Source organism: Zootoca vivipara, chromosome Z2, assembly GCF_965207765.1.
Source record: "Zootoca vivipara chromosome Z2, rZooViv2.hap1.1, whole genome shotgun sequence".
Classification (NCBI taxonomy): domain Eukaryota; kingdom Metazoa; phylum Chordata; class Lepidosauria; order Squamata; family Lacertidae; genus Zootoca; species Zootoca vivipara.
The window spans coordinates 36,814,814-36,834,165 of NC_142585.1; the positions used below are offsets into that span (position 1 = coordinate 36,814,814).

The 19,352-nt window shown below is 46.7% G+C and overlaps 1 protein-coding gene across 12 annotated transcripts in view; it reads left to right on the plus strand.

The window, feature by feature from the left end:
* The window catches only part of RAPGEF1 (Rap guanine nucleotide exchange factor 1), a 114,568-nt gene that overhangs the window by 7,792 nt on the left and 87,424 nt on the right, over nucleotides 1-19,352 (plus strand). For 4 of the 12 annotated variants that reach the window (XM_088664796.1, XM_088664802.1, XM_088664799.1 and 1 more), the window contains exon 2: nucleotides 6,772-6,942. The exons of the other annotated variants lie outside the window; for them this stretch is intronic. The gene's annotated coding sequence lies outside the window, so the exon portion shown is untranslated. The remainder of the gene's footprint in view (nucleotides 1-6,771; nucleotides 6,943-19,352) is intronic. 12 annotated transcript variants of the gene reach the window in all.

A 19,352-nucleotide genomic window follows, 5' to 3' on the forward strand; every position in this document is an offset into this window, starting at 1 on the left:
TAGAAATCAAGGGAAGTGGCAATTTGGGAGCGAATCCTGATGGCCCCAAACAGAAAGAAAAAAGCCAATTATCTCCCCACCCCTATACTGTAGTAGTAAATAACCCTCTTCCCCCACCCTAAAGAAAAATGATGTTTCTTCTCCCACTGGTCCGTGCTCCCAACTCTCCCACACATAGCCATCTACTCAAGTTCTAGAAGGGCTGGTACATCCTCATAGCCCTTGGTGGGCCAGGTGGGGAGGCAACAAGTTCCACACCCAGCACACTAGGTCCATCTTGGGACCTTCCTCATTCCCACCACTTTAACTAATTGTAGGAAGAGAAAACACAGAGGCAGACATTTTCCAAAAATTTAAAAATCTGCCCGGGTAGTAATTTCACCCCTGAAAAAGAGGATGTGTCTGGCACTCGATACTGGAAATAACTGGCAGGCTTGCACTAACACTGTGATCAGCTGATTTCTGCTCTCAGGCTGGTGCAAGTGCATCTTACTGCTCACCGCATGGCAACAAGCTGTATGTATGAAATGTACACCGTGGGTGCAGTGCATAGCTTTTGCATCCGGTAAATATTAAGAGCTGATTTGTGATGAGGGAGAGCCGGCTTCGACATCAGAAGAGTCTGGCTCCTGGATCAGACCAAAGGCTTGTCTAGTCCAGCATCCTGTTCTCACAGTGGCCAACAAGAGGCCCATGATGGGAAGCCTAAAAGCAGGACCTGAGTGGAACAGCACTTTCCTCACTTGTGATTCCCAGCAACTGGTGTTCAGGGGCAGATTGCCTCTTATAGTGGGGGCAATTGAAAATGGTGTTGAAAATACTGTGGTTATAATCTAAAAAACAGTATTGCTAAAATAAGCAAAGTAGCCAACGGACTCATTAAGGTAACACGTGGATGCCTGTTCGGGTGTAAGAAGGGAATGTGTGTTTTGTGTTATTGGGATGGGGAGGGAGACAGCTGGAGTCTGCTGGAATGCGAGGCAGCTGGCTTGTGACTTAACCAAAAAGCTGAATTTGGAAAGAATTTCTAAATTTATTTTCTGGGTGTGGACAATTCCTTTGGACTCACCATCAAAGAGAATAGGGGCTCAAAATCTGGCTTAAAATATCTGTTGGTGCAACCCGGCTGCCCTTTTTGGTGAGAGATTCTTCTCCCCCATGTATCCTAAACCCATAATTTGCTTTTTCCAATGTAGTTGTTGCTGCCAGACTCTTCCGATGGCAGAAAGGCAATGGTTAGTTCTTCATGTGAGATTTGGTCCTACACGAGGCAGTGATGGCCACCAGCTTGGAGGGCTTTAAAAGAGGAATAGGCATATTCATGGAGAAAAAGGCTATTGCCTCCACTGTTGGAGGATATCTTGACATAAATCTGACACCAGGAATCACAAGACAGAGAAACCAGAGAAATCTCCCAGGACATTCTATACAAGATCTCAAATTAGCTGTCTTATTACAAAAGAATTTCAGAAATAGACTTGAAAGAGAAGTTGCTGAATTGCAACTTATTACCAAACTTAAAACCATGGAGAGACCTGGTTTGAATAGATCTAGTTACAGGTAGGTAGCCGTGTTGGTCTGACGTAGTCGGGGGAAAAAAAATTCCTTCCAGTAGCACCTTAGAGACCAACTAAGTTTGTCATTGGTATGAGCTTTCATGTGCATGCACACTTCTTCAGGTATCTATTAGAGACCAAACTGAGTCGGTCTCTAAGGTGCTACTGGAAGGAATTTTTTATTTTGTTTGGTCTGAATAGAGACATTGGATTCTTACCTCATTATACATGATAAAGCTATTTATCATGTATAAATACATGATTTTTCCTGTAAGACCAATTGCAGTCGTTAACAGTCGTCCACAGGTTTACCACACCTATCAGCCAATCACCCATTCCCACCACCCTTCTGAGTAATACCCCTCCCCACCCTCTCACTATATATAAGGGTCTGGTTTCAGTGTATCTGAAGAAGTGCGCATGCACACAAAAGCTCATATCAATGACAAACTTTGTTGGTCTCTAAGGTGCTACTGGAATGAATTTTTTTTTAATTTTGTTGGAGGCAGTGTACCTCAGAGCACCAGTTGCTGAGAATCACATGTGGTAAGAGTGCTAATGTACTCAGGTCCTGCTTGTGGCTTTCCCTTGGAGGCAGGAGTGGGGAACTGATAAACTTCCAAATGTTGCTGAACTACAATTCCCATCACACCTACCGGTAGCAAGTGCGGCCAGTGGCTAGAGATGAAGGGAGTTTCAGCAACATCTGGAAGGCCAGAGGTATTCCACACCTGCTCCTAGGGCATTTGGTTGACCACTTTTAGAACAGAACGCAGGACTAAATGGGTCATCAGGACTTTTCTTGCATTATTATGTGAGCATGCTGTTGATTTCCTTAAGACAACTAATCTGCTTTGCAGTGCTTTGAACCATAGAGTGGGAATGGGGAACACACAATGTACCAGATGTTGTGAACACCCAACTCCTGTCAGTCCTTGCCAGCATAGCCAGTAGCCAGAGATGATGAGTGTTATGGCCCAGCAAAATCTGGATGGCCACAGATTGGCCAACAACAGTCACATAGTTTTTGTTTTGGCCATAAGTCACCAATTTGTACAACATTTGGCAATACACCAATTTACATTCTTTCTGGGGACAAGTAATGTAGCTCACTGCTAACCAAAAGACTCCTCTAGGTACTTAAGCTGCATTCAGTCTGGAGGAGAACAAACTCCCTAGCAGTGCTCAGACAAAAACTTGACACTCCACCCTGAAGTTTGGAAACTATCTCAGTTCTTTTGAACCAATTTCTGAGATTTTCAGAGTTTCCCAGTGCCACCAGTGTGGGTCAGTAGCCCTAGGAAAACTACCATTCCCAGCTCTCCTTGCATTTGGCATGCACAACATTGGCTTGACTGTTCTTGGCCACCCCACAATAATTCTGCAGGTCATCTGGGTGGAGCTTGTGAGCTACTAGTGGACTGCCGCCTCTACCTTTAGCTTCTCTGGAGTAGACACCTCTTTGGTCTGATCAAGCAAGGCAGTTCTGTTTACTGTGAACCAGAATGCACAATCTGAGGACCGCATGCAGCCCTCAAGGCCTTTTTTTTTGTGGCCCTCAGCATTATTTGACGCCCCCCACAACCTCATGCTGCCTTCCTAAAGCTGGGTGAGCGAGGCACTGTGCTTTGTGAAGGAGGGAGGATTACTCTCGGTCCCTGCCATAGCCTTGTGCCTCCTTCCCAAAGCCTGGCACCTTGTATAGCTGACTTTGGGAAGGCAACCTGAGAACAGGGTGAGGCATCAGATTTTGGACTCACTCCCCAGCCCCTGTGCACACAACTGGGCAGTGTGTGGCCCACATGTTCTGTGTTGAAGTACTCTTGCAGCCCACTTGGTATGAAAAGTTGGACTGCCCTGAATCTGAATGATCTTCACTTACAAAGGGTTGTAGTAGGGTATTGCCTGCAGGGTATGCCTTTTTCAGAGAGATGCAGGTCATTAAAGAATTGCAACTGCGTGGGCAGCATAATTGTGAACTAATTTCATTCATTAATTGCTCTGCAACTATCTTCAGCCCTGGTTCCTTTATTTATCCATTCATATTCTGTGTTTCCCGAAAACTATTCAAAGCTTGTGACAATTGAAATCCGTAGAAAAGGACACACCCCAAACAATCCATTGTGTCCAATGGTCATGAACAATTGATTGCATTGAAAGGTCTCAGGAGTTTCTTTAGTGCCTTCCATGGGTTGTTTCGTCCTTGTGAATCTCTTGTAGTTTTCTGAAGTGTGTTTTCTAATCCAGTAAACCTCTGTACATGTGTGTGGTCTGAATTGCATTAAAATAGCCTGAGGAATGTACTCTGTATTTAGAAACCAGTTCTGTTTTCCCCCCAAAAAAGCTCAAGGGGAAATCAATAGACCTAATGGTCAGGGGTACCTTTACATTTGCCTTTTACCCACTAGGTTCAGGCTCATAACCTTCCGCCTAGCTCACTGCTTTCCAAGCTTCTGAAAAGTGAAGCTTGATTTAAAAAATAATAATATTTAGAGACAATTTTCATTCTTACGCTAAAAAAAGCTTACTTTTAGAGCAAGGTGTGAGGAAATTGTGGCCCTCCAGGTATTGCTGGACTCTAGCTACTATCAGCCTTGCTCATGTTGGCCAGTGGTCTGAAATAATGGATGTTGTTTGTCTTCTTATTGTTTTGCTCCGTCCGTCTTGGGAGACAATGTAAGAGTTTGCCTTTGGGAGTAAAGTGAAACTGTTGGAGAGTTACAGCTCCTGCTGTGGTTGTAGAGATTGTTACAGGAGAGCCAAGTTTTGTTGCAGGTGTGGCAGATGAAGGCATATGGTTTTGCTACAGGTGCACCATAGTGTTTTTTCTTTCTGCGCTCCTCCCAGTCATTTCTCCTTTGGTCACTGCTGTGAATACATGACCTGACTGTCTGTCTCCCAGCACTGTAATCGTCTGCAAGAGATTCCCATATGGCAGGATTAATGTTGCCAGCCTTCATATAACGTTTGTGGACATCTTTGTAATGCAGAATTGGTCTGCCAACAGGCCTAGTGCCTGAAGCATGCTCCTTGGGGAGCACATCCTTGGGGATCCTGTGATCTTTCATTCTATGTACATGACCAAGTCAGCCTAGACCTCACTGAGACAGAAGTGTGAACATGCTAGGAATGTGGGCTTGGGAGAGCACATCTTTGTTTGAGACGTGCCATGTGATACCCAAAATCTTCCTGATGCAGCACATATGGAAGGCATTGAGGCATCACTCCTGGCAAGTTGCCCATGACTCACTTCCATAGAACAGTGTGCTCAGCATGCAAGGTTGGTAGACCTTCATCTTTGTATTGGTTGTTAGCATCACATTCTCCCATACCCTTTTGGAGAGGCAAGTCATTGCCTTGCCAATTCGCTTGTCCATCTCAGCATCGATGGAAAGGTTGCTGGTTATGGTGGAACCCAGGTAGACAACATTTTCCATCATCTCAAGCGTGTTGTCACTAAGCTGATGCATGGAGTGCTGGCGATGTCCTGACCCAGGATGTTGGTCTTTATCAAGCTGGTGAGTCCAAACCCCTTGCAGGCTTGGACAAAACAGTTGATGAGTCTTTATAGAGCTTCCTCAGTGTTGCAGTCCGGCAGTATCTGAAGGGCCACAGGTTCTCCTTACCTGTCTTTAGAGAAGCCCACCTGTCCCGTTTCTGCATGCATTGCTGCTCTGTGTAGCTGCTGATTGAAAGGAAGCTGCCTTAGAGCACTATAACTCATGCAGAGTTAAATCAGGCAACCTCCTCTGGAGATGGGCCATGAGGGATGTACCGGTAGTGTAGGAATTGCCTTCTTAGGTTATAATCCTTTTGTATCCTTTTACCTCAAGGTATAGGTAGCGTGGGGTGATGCCCTTTCTTGTTCATTCTGCAATTGGGGTCAATAATTATTTCCAGAATCTCAGAGAGAAATGGGAAACGTGAACTCATACTGTATTTGGAATTTGCTGTCCATATAGGAGAGTGCTGGATCAGTTAAATTTTTACCCCACTCTTTCTTCCAAAAGAGCCCATGCATTGTGTGTGCACTTGGAAGCTTTGCAGCCTCCCCTCCCCTAAGAACCAGTAGAAGCCAGTGGCTCTGTTGCACAACACATGCAAGCCTTCTACCAGTACATGAACTACTTAGTCCGTGCCTTTTCTTATTCCCAGGTAGAACAGGTAATGTTTTTTTTGGTTGAACTCCTTGCTGCATTATTAAATGCTACTCCGCTGTGTCCTAAATAATGTCAGCCATTCAGGATATATAGGTGAAACTCGGAAAATTAGAATATCGTTGAAAGTGCATTTATTTCAGTAATGTAACTTATTCTTTTTTATTTTTCTTTTAATTTTTGCAAATGCTTTCTTTTGGAAATTCCACAGTAATAAAACAAATAGTTACAATAATACAAAAATAAACATTGCTATTACATTTCATTCATTCCATTCCATTTATAATTGACCCACCTAACAACAAATAATTACAGTTACAACAAATCAAGGCTTGACATCTCTTGCTTTGCATGCCATGCCTCTATCTCATATATTGGTTTCACCTTTTAAGTTGCATTACTGAAATAAATGCACTTTTCGACGATATTCTAATTTTCCGAGTTTCACCTGTATTCAGGGGCTCATTTAGATCAGGAGTGGGCACCCTACAGCCCATGGGGAAGGTGATCCCTGCAGAAAGTAACATTGCCAGCCCTGAACTTGGAGGTTTGCTTAGCATGAGGCCAGTAAAGCTCCTTATGCTGCAGTTCGCAAGTGTCTGATAACCAACCAGCTGTTAAGTGCTTTGGGAAGCACTACAGTGCACAAAGTACTTTTGACAAGGGTGGGTGTAGGGGGGGCAATCATAATGATGTCAGGTGATTGACAGGTGAGTTGTCCCCTTCACCTGTAAACATTGATGGGGAGGTTCGTGGGGGGGGGGGAGCCTGGGCAGGAAAAAGAGTCTGGAGGGAGGGAACCTGAATCAGGTGGGATGATGGAAGCAGCAAAAGCTCAGTTTCGACCTCTCTCAAAGAGCAACCTATTCCTCCAATAGCAGGAAGAGGGGAGTGAGAGAGAAAAGGAGTAGCTGAAAAAGAAAAAGGGGTGGCATGCAGTCTGAGGGCATGCAGGTCTCAACAGAAAAGGGTTCCTCACCCTGACTCGACTTCTGTTTTATTTTGAAATACTGCTTTCTTCTTCACTAGCTTTCTCTTTCTTCTCATCTTCCCTTTAGACTTGCTCACTTTCTGTCTCCACCTCCTCTTCTCCTTCTGTTTCCTCTTCATTGATGAGTTGCAACTCAGTGTGCCAGTGGGACGCCATGGAATGCATTCAGGTGATGCGGAGGTTCTCACTGTGGCGTTCGACCTGTGATGGCACACTGACACATGCCCTGCATCTGATGGTGAGGCCTGCATGTGTGAACATGAGACAAGGGCTTGCCCAAGGACATCCAGTGAGCTTTTGTGGATGAGTAGGGAGCCTGAACTGTGTCCAAGCTGTAAAATATCAACGTGTTGTGCCTTGAATAGTGTTGTGAAATGATTGTTTTCTCCCAATTTACTTAGTTTATGGCCTTTCATTTCTAGACTACCTTTCATGTATATAAATCAGGGTGGTGTGCAAACACTCATATAAAATTCAACAGCACATAAACACAACTGAAAAGAAAATCAAATGACAGTGTATTGCATAATTCTTTAAAAACTGGCAGTCATACAGCCTTTTCTTCCTACTTATCATCTCAAAAGACTGAATGGAAAAATACGCCTTCACATGGCAGTGAAATATTAATATGGAGTGGAGCAGTCTTATGTGGTGGAAGTTCCACAGTTGGGGTGCTGCTACAGTGAAGGCCCTGCCCCTACATCACCGCATGGTGAACTGCTTCTCTTGGGAGTGCCACCCCCTACCGATGTCACGGCATGAGTTGGTCCTGAGTCATTCAGAGCTTTATACACCAGCTGTTGGCACCTTAAATTGGTGATAGTCCATATAGCCATAAACCTGCCTATGTCTTAAGATGGAGGTTTTGCTCAGTGGAACTGTGGCCATTAAGATGCACAGCAGGTGGAGCATAGGAAACAGGGCCTCTTCTGTAGTGGTGCCTAAAACATGAGAATCCCTTTCAGGCTAGATCCATCCAGTTATGTCTTTTTGCTCGCAGTTTGAAGGGCTAGGCAAGGCTCATTTCTTCCAGCAGGCTTACTTTCTGATCTTCTGAAGTCACTGTCCTGGTTGCTACCTCTGCAATTTTGTTTTTGTGCATTTTAAACTTTCTGTAAATGCTTGGCCACATAAGAACAGCTTGCTGGATCAGGGCAGTGGCCCATCTAGTCCAGCTTCATATTCTCACTAGCTAGATGCCTTTTATCTCTCCTGAATCTTCCTGCATTCAGCGTCATTGGGTGGTCCTTGAGTCCTAGTATTATAAGAGAGGGATGAAATCTTTTCTGTATCCATTTTCTCATTCCTCATAACACGCCTTTCTAAACTCAAAAGCCCCAGATGTCATGGCCATTCCTTGTGGAGTTTGTTAGTTGCTTGGAAACTTGACACTGATACGCAGGGGTTCAAATGCCTTGAAATGCTGAAATAAATAGGAAGCCATTTTTCCTCCTGCCCTCCACTCTCCCCCAGCTTTTGTACTGTAATTTATTTCCCAAGAGATATTTTTATTTTATTGGGGATTGGGCAGGCGAGGGCCCAAGCAGTTTGTCTTACAGATGACAACTGTGTTGAAAATATATGACTAGCTGTGGCTGCATTTGAATATTCTTATCTTCCCTTGATTTGCATATTCATGTCTTCATTTAATTTGTGCTACTGCTTTGATAAGCTGTGCAGGTTGGCATTAAGAAGTGGAACATAGGGTCTTCCAGACATGTTTTGGATTGGCTATACTCAGCTGTGAAGGAGCTTTGGTGGGGTTAATGTGTTCAAGACCACAAGGGTCAGCCCCCCCTTTGTTCCCAAAGCACATCTAGTGTCTATTGTGCCTTACAATTCTTATTGCTCCTCCTGCCTTAGATCATAGGGCTGATACAGCTCTAGCACTTGTCTTTCTTGGTGCAAAATGTCACTGGACCAGGGATGATCGGAATTGTTGCTCATGATCCTAGCAGGTGGAGACATTGTGAGCGTGACCTTTTGTTTTCAGAGTCCTGTACTGTCATGGGGAATAGAGGGTTTGGTCAGGGTAGACCTTTACTCTTCTAAGAAGGAGCTTTTGGCTTCTATCCACATGGTCCCCTTCCTAAGATAAGGATTGCAGTGTTCTTGGTGTGCTTGGGGTGGGTGAATGCATGAGCAGAACTGGAACTGATAGCTCACTTGAGTTGGGGTGCCCTCCCCTTCCCAGATGTGGAGGGAGAAACTTATCTAGGATGCATTGCTAGTCAGCTTCGTTAGGGAAAGCTGTGTGAACATCTGCCTTGTATGCAGGTAGCCTCAGGATCTCTTTTTTTGAAAAATAATTTTTGTTGAAATTTACATTATTATTCTTTTATCACAATCACATCATAAAATAATAACAAATTGAATCCCCCCATGACTTCCCTCAACTTCCCCTTCTGGTTTTTTTTTACATATAAACTTGTCTGCTTACAATACTATACTTCAATATTATATTCTTAAATTGAATGTTGTTATATTCTTATCATTTTAACCTCATCTTTATAGCTTCTATGTTTATATTATTAATTGTAAGTGTTTACTCAAACCCTGCTAAAGAGTTACATTGATTCTGTAAATACAGCATAAATGGTTCCCAATCTTCTTTAAAATCTCTATTGTCTTTGTCTTGGAGTCTTTCAGTTAGCTTTGCCATTTCAGCATATTCCATCAGTTTTTCTTGCCATTGTTCTTTGGTTGATATTTCATCGCTTCTCCATCTTAGCCGCTGTTGTAGCGTACATGAACAGTTTTTTCTTCTCTTTTGGCATATCTTGACCTGAAATGCCTAATAAAAAAGCTTCTGGTCTTTTAACAATAGTTATCTTTTTTAAAAAAAAATTTAATTCATTATAAATCTTTTTCCAGTATGTTTTAATTATTTTAAAAATCCACCACATATGAAAGAATGTGCCTTCTTTTTCTTTACACTTCCAACACTTATTGGAGCCTGTTCTATACATTTTTGCCATTTTAGCAGATGTAATATACCAGGCATCCCCAGACTGCGGTCCTCCAGATGTTTTGGGCTACAACTCCCATGATCCCTAGCTAACAGGACCAGTGGTCGGGGAAGTTGGGAATCCAGATGTTTTGGCCTACAACTCCCATGACCCCTAGCTAACAGGACCAGTGGTCGGGGAAGTTGGGAATTGTAGCCCAAAACATCTGGAGGGCCGAAGTTTCGGGATGCCTGTAATATACCATCAATACATCATCTTCATGTAATTCTCTCCTAATAATATACAATTGGTAAATTTTAAATTTACTTTCCATAGTTTTTCCCAGTCTTCCATTTGAATATTATGTCCTACAGGCAGCCTCAGGTTCGGTCCCCATTGGCATCTCTAGGTAGGGCTGGGAAAGACTCCTTGCCTGAAACCCTGGGGAGCTGCTGCCAGCCAGTGCAGACAATATTGTGTTAGATGAACCTGTGTTCTTATTTAATTCAGCCCTATATTCAGAACCTCAAGGACTAGACTTTTACTTTACTTTTCAGGGAAAGGCCATTGCGCAGTGGTAGAGAAACTGTTTTGCATGCAAAATGTCCCAGGTTCAACCCCTCCAGGTTTGGCTGGAAAAGACTCCTTGCCTGAAACGTGGAGAGCTGCAACCAGTCATTGTAGACAATACTGAGCTACGGTAGATAGGCTGAGGGGCTGGCTCTTTATCAGGCAACTTCCTCTATTGAGCACCCCTAATTCATGCTTGTCACCCATAGTGAGTAAGAATTGCCTTCAAGGGACCAGAACAGGAAGTTATTCTGCAATGGTTTCGCCTTCCCTTTCAAGCTGCTGATTTGCCACAAATACATTCTATAGATAGATACGTCTGAGAAGCAGTCATTTTTGTGGACATTTGCAAAACTATACTGTTCATTTATTTATAGCCGTTATATTTCGAAACAGAGCTTTGTAGCCACGAGGACTTAGAAATTAAAGTTTGGCCTCCCAGAGTTTCTCTTCCTTGGTTCAGAAGAGTGAATTGGTGAGGGATGGGTTTTGTGGGCCTGCAGTGGAGACATGTCAAGAACACTTAAGTACCAGATCACCTCACCTGACACTGCATCTTGAACCATTGTCGTTTAACAGCTTTGATCCCAAGATGTCCCCAAACGTATGCAAGTTTAATTGACCTCAGAAACCAGGGTTCTTTTCTTTTTCTTTTTTAGAGAGAGATTACATAAGTACCACTAGCTATTGCATGTTTTAGCGGGTCTTATTTTCCACCTCTCTGAAAAATGCATGGTTCAGAGTCTGCATTGCCAGTTGTCTGACATTAGAAGCAGCTGTAAGATGAATTATTCATCTGTGATGGTAACTTCCAGAAGCTGGGGGATACCTGTGGAGAGACTTGAAATGACTTGGCCTGAATGTTCAGGGACTTAGTGCCCAGGCACACGGAGTTGCTTGGCGCCACGCAGTTAACAGCACCCTCTAAATAATTGGGAAAGTGGGGCAGAAAGTACTAACAGCCTGGCCTTCCTAGAAGTTGGGCTCATCAGACTTCTTTTTACAGATGAGAAACTGAAACTTGAGGGGCAATGTTTAATTTGTTCCTTGTTTCCAAATGTGCGGCGCATAATAAAAAATGTCCAGCTAACTGTGAAGGGTGTGTGCGTGGGTGTGTAGACAGTAATTCTTCTTAATACCAGTTGCTAGAAACCACAGGAGAGAAGAGGGTCTTATGCTGGGGTCCTCCTTGTGTTTTTTCCTGCAGGCATCTGGTTGGCCACTGTGAGAACAGGATACTGTACTACCGTGTTTCCCACATTTTAAGACACCGTCTTATTGCTTTTTTTTCCTCAAAAAACCACAGGGTGGCTTATTTTTGGTGGCATGTCTTATTTTTTTACGGTATTACGGTTTTTACAGCACCTTAAGGTCTTCTTGGCCGGGCCAGGCTGCTGGCTCGGGGCACTGCGCACCATGCTGCTGGGCTGTCTGAGCGCTGCTGGGCGCTTTGAGCAGCTGGGCGCTCCGCGCGCTCCAGCAGCCATTTCCGGGCGGCGGGACGGCGGCGGCCGGGTGGAGGCGAGGCCGCTGGCTCTGGCGCTCAGCTCCGGGGCTGCTGGGAGCTCCGCGCGCTCCAGCAGCCGTTTCCGGGCGGCGGGGCGGCGGCGGCCGGGTGGAGGTGAGGCCGCTGGCTCTGGCGCTCAGCTCCAGGGCTGCTGGGCGCTCCGCGCGCTCCAGCAGCCGTTTCCGGGCGGCGGGATGGCGGCGGCCGGGTGGAGGCGAGGCCGCTGGCTCTGGCGCTCAGCTCCAGGGCTGCTGGGCGCTCCGCACGCTCCAGCAGCCGGCGGCGGGACGGCGGCAGCCGGGTGTAGGCGAGGCCGCTGGCTCCGGTGCTGCTGGGTGCTCCGTGCGCTCCAGCAGCCGGTTCCGGGCGGCGGAACAGCAGGTCTCCTCCGGGCGGTGGAACAGCAGGTGCGGGTGGAGGACGCTGAAGGCGACGCGGCTATTGGTGGCTCGTGCACTCCGTGGGGGGAAGGGAGCGTGCGCCGCCTGGCCAGCCGCGTCTTGTTACTGGCGATGCCGCGCGCTCCGGGCTGTGGGTTGGTAGGCCTCCTCGGCCGGTCCAAGCAGAGACCCGACTGCTGGCTCGGCGCTCTGCCTGGCGCTGCTGCGCACTGTGAGCGCTCGGTGCTGCAGCAGCCACCGGAAGGCTTTAGAGTAAATGCCCTGAGCAGCATGAATTAATGCTACTGGCAATCAAGCAAGGGAGGGGAACTTTTTTTTGGCTTGACAGACCCGATCGTTCTTCCCACCCCACACAGTGTTTGCAAAGCAACATAGGCCCGGCCGCTGGCTCAGCACTCTGCCTGCGCTGCTGCAGGCATGGAGATACACTATGTCTTATTTTCGGGGTATGTCTTATCTTTCGCAAATGCTTAAAATTGCTGCCCTGGCTTACTTTATGACTACGTATTAAAAAGGGGGAAACACGGTAGAAGGACCGTTGGCCTGATCCAGCAGGGCTCTTCTTACATTCTTACGTTTTAGAGACCCACACACCCTTTTACCTCTAATTGTTGTCCCAGAAGTCTGATCTCCCAATTTGCATAGAAGGAGCCTCTTCTCCCTTGCTCCTCTTATTTTGGAAACACCACCAAAAATCTTAGTCTTGAAGTCCTGAAGAATTCCTGGAATTTGGTTGGGGGGGGGATTGCGGGGAAAGGAGGAGAGTTCAGATTCTTCCACAGCAACCAAATTCCATACATGTTTAGAAACCACCCAACTGTTGAGCTTCCAGTGAGACAAACAAACATTCTTAGAGCAGCCGGATTGTGTTAAGTGATTTTGTTTGGAAACTCATCAGTTTGACTTAGAAAAAGAATTGTTTGGAAACATTCTGCAATCTTAAAATAAAGCTGTCAGGAATGGAAACCAGGAAACAGATCAGCACTTTGTGTTTACAAGGAGTGCTTTGGAAATAAACCGATTTGATCTGAATAGGTGGAAGACATTGTAGGCATTTTACCAATCAGTTCTGACCTGGCATTCCTGTCACCTTTTGGGAAGACGCACACCACTCTCTTGGGTCTGAAAGGTAGGGATGGATGGGTCTTGATCTGGTCCCTGCTCCTTGAATATGAGTCAACTGGCTGGCTGTTCTGTCCCAGCTACCGTGTTTCCCCCTTTTTAAGACGTAGTCATAATATAAGACGTAGCAGGATTTTCAAGCATTTGAGAAATATAAGCCACACCCCGAAAATAAGCCATACCTAAGACGGCCCTGGATAGAGCTCCTGAGGGTGGCCAGCCTCGCTATCGCCACCTCCGCTACTGCTGCCACCCCGCACGCTCTTCATCCCCCTGTTGTTGTTTTAGTTAGTTTCTCCCCGCTGCAGCGTCTCCCGGGTCCCGCATGCTGAAGCGCGGGCAGATAAAGGTTCGCTCCGCATAGGATCGGCCTGCCGCAGCTGCAGAGCGGAGCACCGAGCCAGCGGCCTAGCCTCTTTCTCTTTTTTTGCCCAGCTGAGGAGGCCTGCAGCGCCGAGCGCTCGGAGAGCCTTGCAGCGGGCGGAGCGCCGAGCCAATAGCCTGGCCTCTTCCTGCCCCAGCCGAGGTGGTCTGCCGCCCCGCCGTCAGAATCGGCGGCTGCAGAGCGGAGCGCTCCGCAGCGCCGAGTGCGCGGAGCGCCCTGCAGCTGGCGGAGCGCCGAGCCAGCGGCCTGGCCTCTTCCTGGCCCGGCCGAGGAGACCTGCCGCCCCGCCATTGGAATCGGCGGCTGCAGGGCGGAGCGCTCCGCAGCGCCGAGCGCTCGGAGAGCCTTGCAGCGGGCGGAGCGCCGAGCCAATAGCCTGGCCTCTTCCTGCCCCAGCCGAGGTGGTCTGCCGCCCCGCCGTCAGAATCGGCGGCTGCAGAGCGGAGCGCTCCGCAGCGCCGAGTGCGCGGAGCGCCCTGCAGCTGGCGGAGCGCCGAGCCAGCGGCCTGGCCTCTTCCTGGCCCGGCCGAGGAGACCTGCCGCCCCGCCATTGGAATCGGCGGCTGCAGGGCGGAGCGCACCCCAGCAGCGCCGAGCGCTCGGAGAGCCTTGCAGCGGGCGGAGCGCCGAGCCAATAGCCTGGCCTCTTCCTGCCCCAGCCGAGGTGGTCTGCCGCCCCGCCGTCAGAATCGGCGGCTGCAGAGCGGAGCGCTCCGCAGCGCCGAGTGCGCGGAGCGCCCTGCAGCTGGCGGAGCGCCGAGCCAGCGGCCTGGCCTCTTCCTGGCCCGGCCGAGGAGACCTGCCGCCCCGCCATTGGAATCGGCGGCTGCAGGGCGGAGCGCTCCGCAGCGCCGAGCGCTCGGAGCGTCCTGCAGCGGGCGGAGCGCCGAGCCAACAGCCTGGCCTCTTCCTGCCCCAGCCGAGGAGGTCTGCCGCCCCGCCGTCGGAATCGGCGGCTGCAGAGCGGAGCGCTCCGCAGCGCCGAGTGCTCGGAGCGCCCTGCAGCAGGCGGAGCGCCGAGCCAGCGGCCTGGCCTCTTCCTGGCCCGGCCAAGGAGACCTGCCGCCCCGCCGCTGGAATCGGCGGCTGCGGGGCGGAGCGCTCCGCAGCGCCGAGCGCCCGGCAGCGCTGGGCAGAGCAAAGAGCCAGCGACCTGTCACCTCGGTGCCTGGAACCTGCTGCTGCTGCGCAGAGCGCCCAGCAGCACCATGCAGAGCACCCAGCAGCACCCCGAGCCCTCGGCCCGGTCCGGCCAAGGAGGCCTTAAGGTACCATAAAAACATAATTAAAAAATTAAGACATCCCCTGAAAATAAGACACCGTGTGTTTTTTTGATGAAAAAATGTTATAAGACGGTGTCTTAAAAAAGGGGAAACACGGTATCAGTAGCATTCCAGGATTCTCCTCATGCTTCAGAGTAATGTAGGAACTTCATATGATCATACAGGAAGAACTATGCTAGTGTCAATTCTGTGCCTGGGATTTCCCCTCCCAGTCGCTTTTCCTTTTGTGTCATGTCTTTTAGATTCTAAACCTGGGGGCAAGGACTGTTTTATCACTGACATTTGTAAACTGCTTTAGGACCTCCCCCCCCTTTTTATTTTTGCTAGGCAGCTAGAGGAATGAACTAAACATGCTTTAAATAAATAGGTCTTCCTTACCCTGATCCATTATCTGATTTTTATTTGTTTATTCTGACTAGTTCAAGTGGTTCATCCCCTTTTAACTGCACCTTGAGTAAGATTTAGTAATGCCATCAACCGTGGGTGGTGGGTAGTAAATAAAACTGCTTCCAAGACTGGCTCTGGCCCTCAGGCTACCAGTTTAACTGTTCCTGCTGTTAATTGAAATGGGCGGAGGCAGGGAAGCTTCTAAAGCACAATAATAGACACATATTTGCATGCTTTCTCTACTCAGTATTTTTTTCTCCCAGGAGAGAAGTTTGGGAGACAGCTCAAAAAGGGCGGTGGCGTGGGTGATAATTGTCCCTCAGGGCTACGCTTCCTTGCCAGTGCAGGGGCAATTAGACCATTGTAAACAAGTTGATTTAGCAATGTACTCATCTGTCTAAACTGGAGCAGAGCATGACATCATTCTCGTTCTCTCTTTCTTTGACTTGCATTAGGCTGCCATTCTTGGCAGAGTGTTTGTGAAGGAGTTTGCTGCTCAAGTGGAGCAACGTGCTTAAGACTAGATTGGTGTGGGGCAAGCAGGGTGATGGCATATGATGTCCCCAGTTCTGGGTGAATTACAACTCCCATCATCCACAGCCAGCTTAGCCCAGTGTTCAAGAATGGTGGGAGTTGTAGTCCACCCACATCTGGGGACCCACAGTTGAATAACGCTAGGTATGTAATATGATATGTTTTCCACCTGGTTTCCAACGTAGCTAAAGATTTTATTTATTTATTCATTCATTCATTTCATTTATGAATCACTTCCCGTACAACATCCCCAAGCCCTTGATAATAAAAACACCAAAAATGAAAAGCATGTATGAAAACAACTTTTAATCCATTACAGACACAAACAAGGATAAGATTCTGCACTTAAATTGCTTTTTTTTTAAATTGAAGGCCCTTCAGTGCCCTTTTAATTCCTTGTTCTCCTTTAATGACTGAGAGAAGCAAAAGAGATTACATGTATGTAGACGAAATGAATTTGTATCATTTATACTACCAGCAGCAAAAAATAAAATAGATAAATAAAAATTACTTTGTTCTTTACAGCAGGGAGTACATGCAGCTCTGGCCACAAGTGTGTTGTTGAAATGCTATGGTACGTAGTTAGCCCCTGCCTTTAAGAGAAACTCATATTTTTGTCTGAGAGGGACAGTACACTTTGCTTGCCTGGAGCCCTCCTGCAGCTTTGCACCACTAAGGAAATAGTGAACAGTGACAATGGATGGCTGACTACACCATCAAAGTAATGAAATACAGTAAAACAAACCTCTGCTCAATCATCAGTGCTTGTGCTTAACTGGAAAAATATGGAGGAATCTAAAGCATTCAGCTTTACAGATGTGTTGAACCAGTTAAATCCAGAGCGTTCCCTTGAATGCAACCCTTGAGCAGCTGAGGAATCTCTTGGAAAGCTGACACCTTTGGTGAGTGAAGGGTGTGCCTCTAGCTAAGATGTTTGGGGAAAGCAGCAGCCTGGGATGCCTTTGGCAGCCTCAGTGGGAAGCTGAGGCAACCTTATTGGACCCTTATTTTAATCCCACAAACTCTGGCAGCTGTTGCAGACCCCACTCCCATCTGAAGCCAACAAACGTCTTAAGTTCTGTACATGTGCAAAAAGCCTTGATGAGTAATTTGAGTATGACTTTGCAAAGGGCTGTAACTCAATGGTAGAACATCCAGGTTCACTCCCTGGCATCTCCAGGCAGGGCTGGGAATGTCCTCTGACTGCTATCCTGGAGACGCCTCTATAGGTTATATTTTATCTGCACCCTTTGAATGAATTTCAGGAATCAAAAAGTCATATTGAAAAATACGACTTTCGAGCTATCTGGCCCCAAAATGACAACTAGGCATTTCGTTTTGGTGACTGTAACCCTGATTCAAGGAGCCATTTGGTGCCTAGCTTATACATCTGATTTTCTAACACTGGGCTCACCTCAAAAAAGGGTATTATAGAAAGAGCTGGAACAAGAAGTTCAGAAGAGGGCATCCGAAACAAACAAGTGACACCGCTGTGAAGAAAGGTTGCAGTGTTTGGGACTTGCAGATTTAGAGAAAAGGAGAGTAAGAGGTGCCATGATAAAAATTTATAAAAATTATGCATTGCCTGGAGACAGTGGATAGGGAAAAGCTTCTCCCTCTCCCTCTCCGCCTCTCCCTCTCCCCAGCAGAACTAATGGACATTCAGTGAAGCTGAATGTAGCTGTCTTAGGTGCTGGCTCCTCCTTCAGTGGGAGGAGGATCTTCATTTAAAGGGGCCGAGCCCGCTTTGTTGTTGTTGTTTAGTCGTTTAGTTGTGTCCGACTCTTTGTGACCCCATGGACCATAGCACACCCGCTTTAGCAGTTGTTTTCTGATGGGGATTTAGGTTTCCCTAGAGGGCTTCTGAGCTAGAAACACAACATCATTGGGTCAAATTGATACTGCCATAATGGGCTTCTTTTACTTAAGTGTTTCTGCTTGCTTATATACTGTCCATAAGCTTTAATTAGCTTGTGTTTAAGTAAAGAAATTTACCGGTCCAGTCACGCTTCCAGACGTAAATCTTCCCTTTCAGCAGAGCCTTTTAGCACAGCGGCAAAGAGTAAGGTGAGTCAGCAAGAGTTGTAAATGCAGGAACTCTGGAGCATGTTGCAAACTCAAAAGGCTTTATTTACAAAACGTAGCCAGGAGATAAGGCAGACATTCTTCATCTCTGGCCAAGTAAAAAACTTAAACAAAACTGTGCCTCAGTGTACAAACTTCAGGCATCACTCCTACACACAGCAACCAAAACTAAGAGATAACACTACTGAGAGAAAAAACGCTCCTAAGAGAGAGAACACATCAAGGAACTGACTATTTATACAGGCTGTCTTACATTCCCGGATGCTTAATTAGGTTCAGCTGCTCAGTGTTTAGAGCGACTAGTATAACTTAACCCTTTAATACCAACACCCCCTCTCGCTCGTGACACTGAGCTGTAACAAACTTAATTCAAATTCAGACCTGAACAGAAATCTTGATGTGATTGCAAACTTAATGCTTTTGTAAAACCATCTGCGAGATTATCTTTACTCGGGCAGTACTGTAGCTTTACCAAACCTTGTTTTACACTTTGATAAACGTTTTGATAACGGATGTCAAGATGTTTCGTATGTGCCTTGAATTGTCCTGATTCAGCTAATCTAATGCAAGGTTGATTATCTTCCCATATTCTGATGGGTAGAGGACATTCCCCAAACAATTCCTGAACCAGTTGTTTATAGAACTCAAGTTCTCTGCAAACATCAGACACTGCAGTGAATTCCGATTCAGTGGAACTTAAAGCTAAGAGTGATTGCTTTCGCGATCTCCAACCAATTAATGCATCTCCAAATTTTATAGCCATTCCTGAAACTGATTTTCTATCTTGTCCAGCATCTGCCCAACTGCTATCAGCCCAGCATTCAAGTTCTGTGCTGCCCTCTGCTGACAGTTTTAGGCAAAGACTTTTGGTAGTTTGGAGATATCGCAACACTCTTTTTACTCCTTGCCAAGCATGAGTGGATGGTTTTTCAGCTTGTCTACATAACATATTCACAGCGTACGTAATGTCAGGCCGAGTCCACTGTGCAATGTGGAGTAGACTGCCTATTGCTGACTGGTAAACCTCGGGGTTACTGAACTCTGCTTGTTGCTCGGCTTGAGCATCTTTTACATAACTTAGTTCCATTGGGGTTTTTACACCAGCACATTTATCCATTTTAAATCTTTCTAGTAATTGTTGGATTTTAGCCTCTTGGCTGAGCCAATAACTTCCTTTTTCATCTTGCTGTATTTTAACTCCTAGATACACGGATACAGTGCCTAGAGATTTTAGCTTAAACCTTTTCCCAAGTGTTGTGGCAAACTTTTGTGCACATTTATCATCCTTTCCACAGTACAATAGATCATCAACAAATATCAGAACCACTTCTTGCTTACAACCAGCACTTTTTAAGTACAGACATGCATCTGCCATGCTCTTCTTGAACCCCATGCTCTCTAGAGCATCAGATAAACAGACATTCCA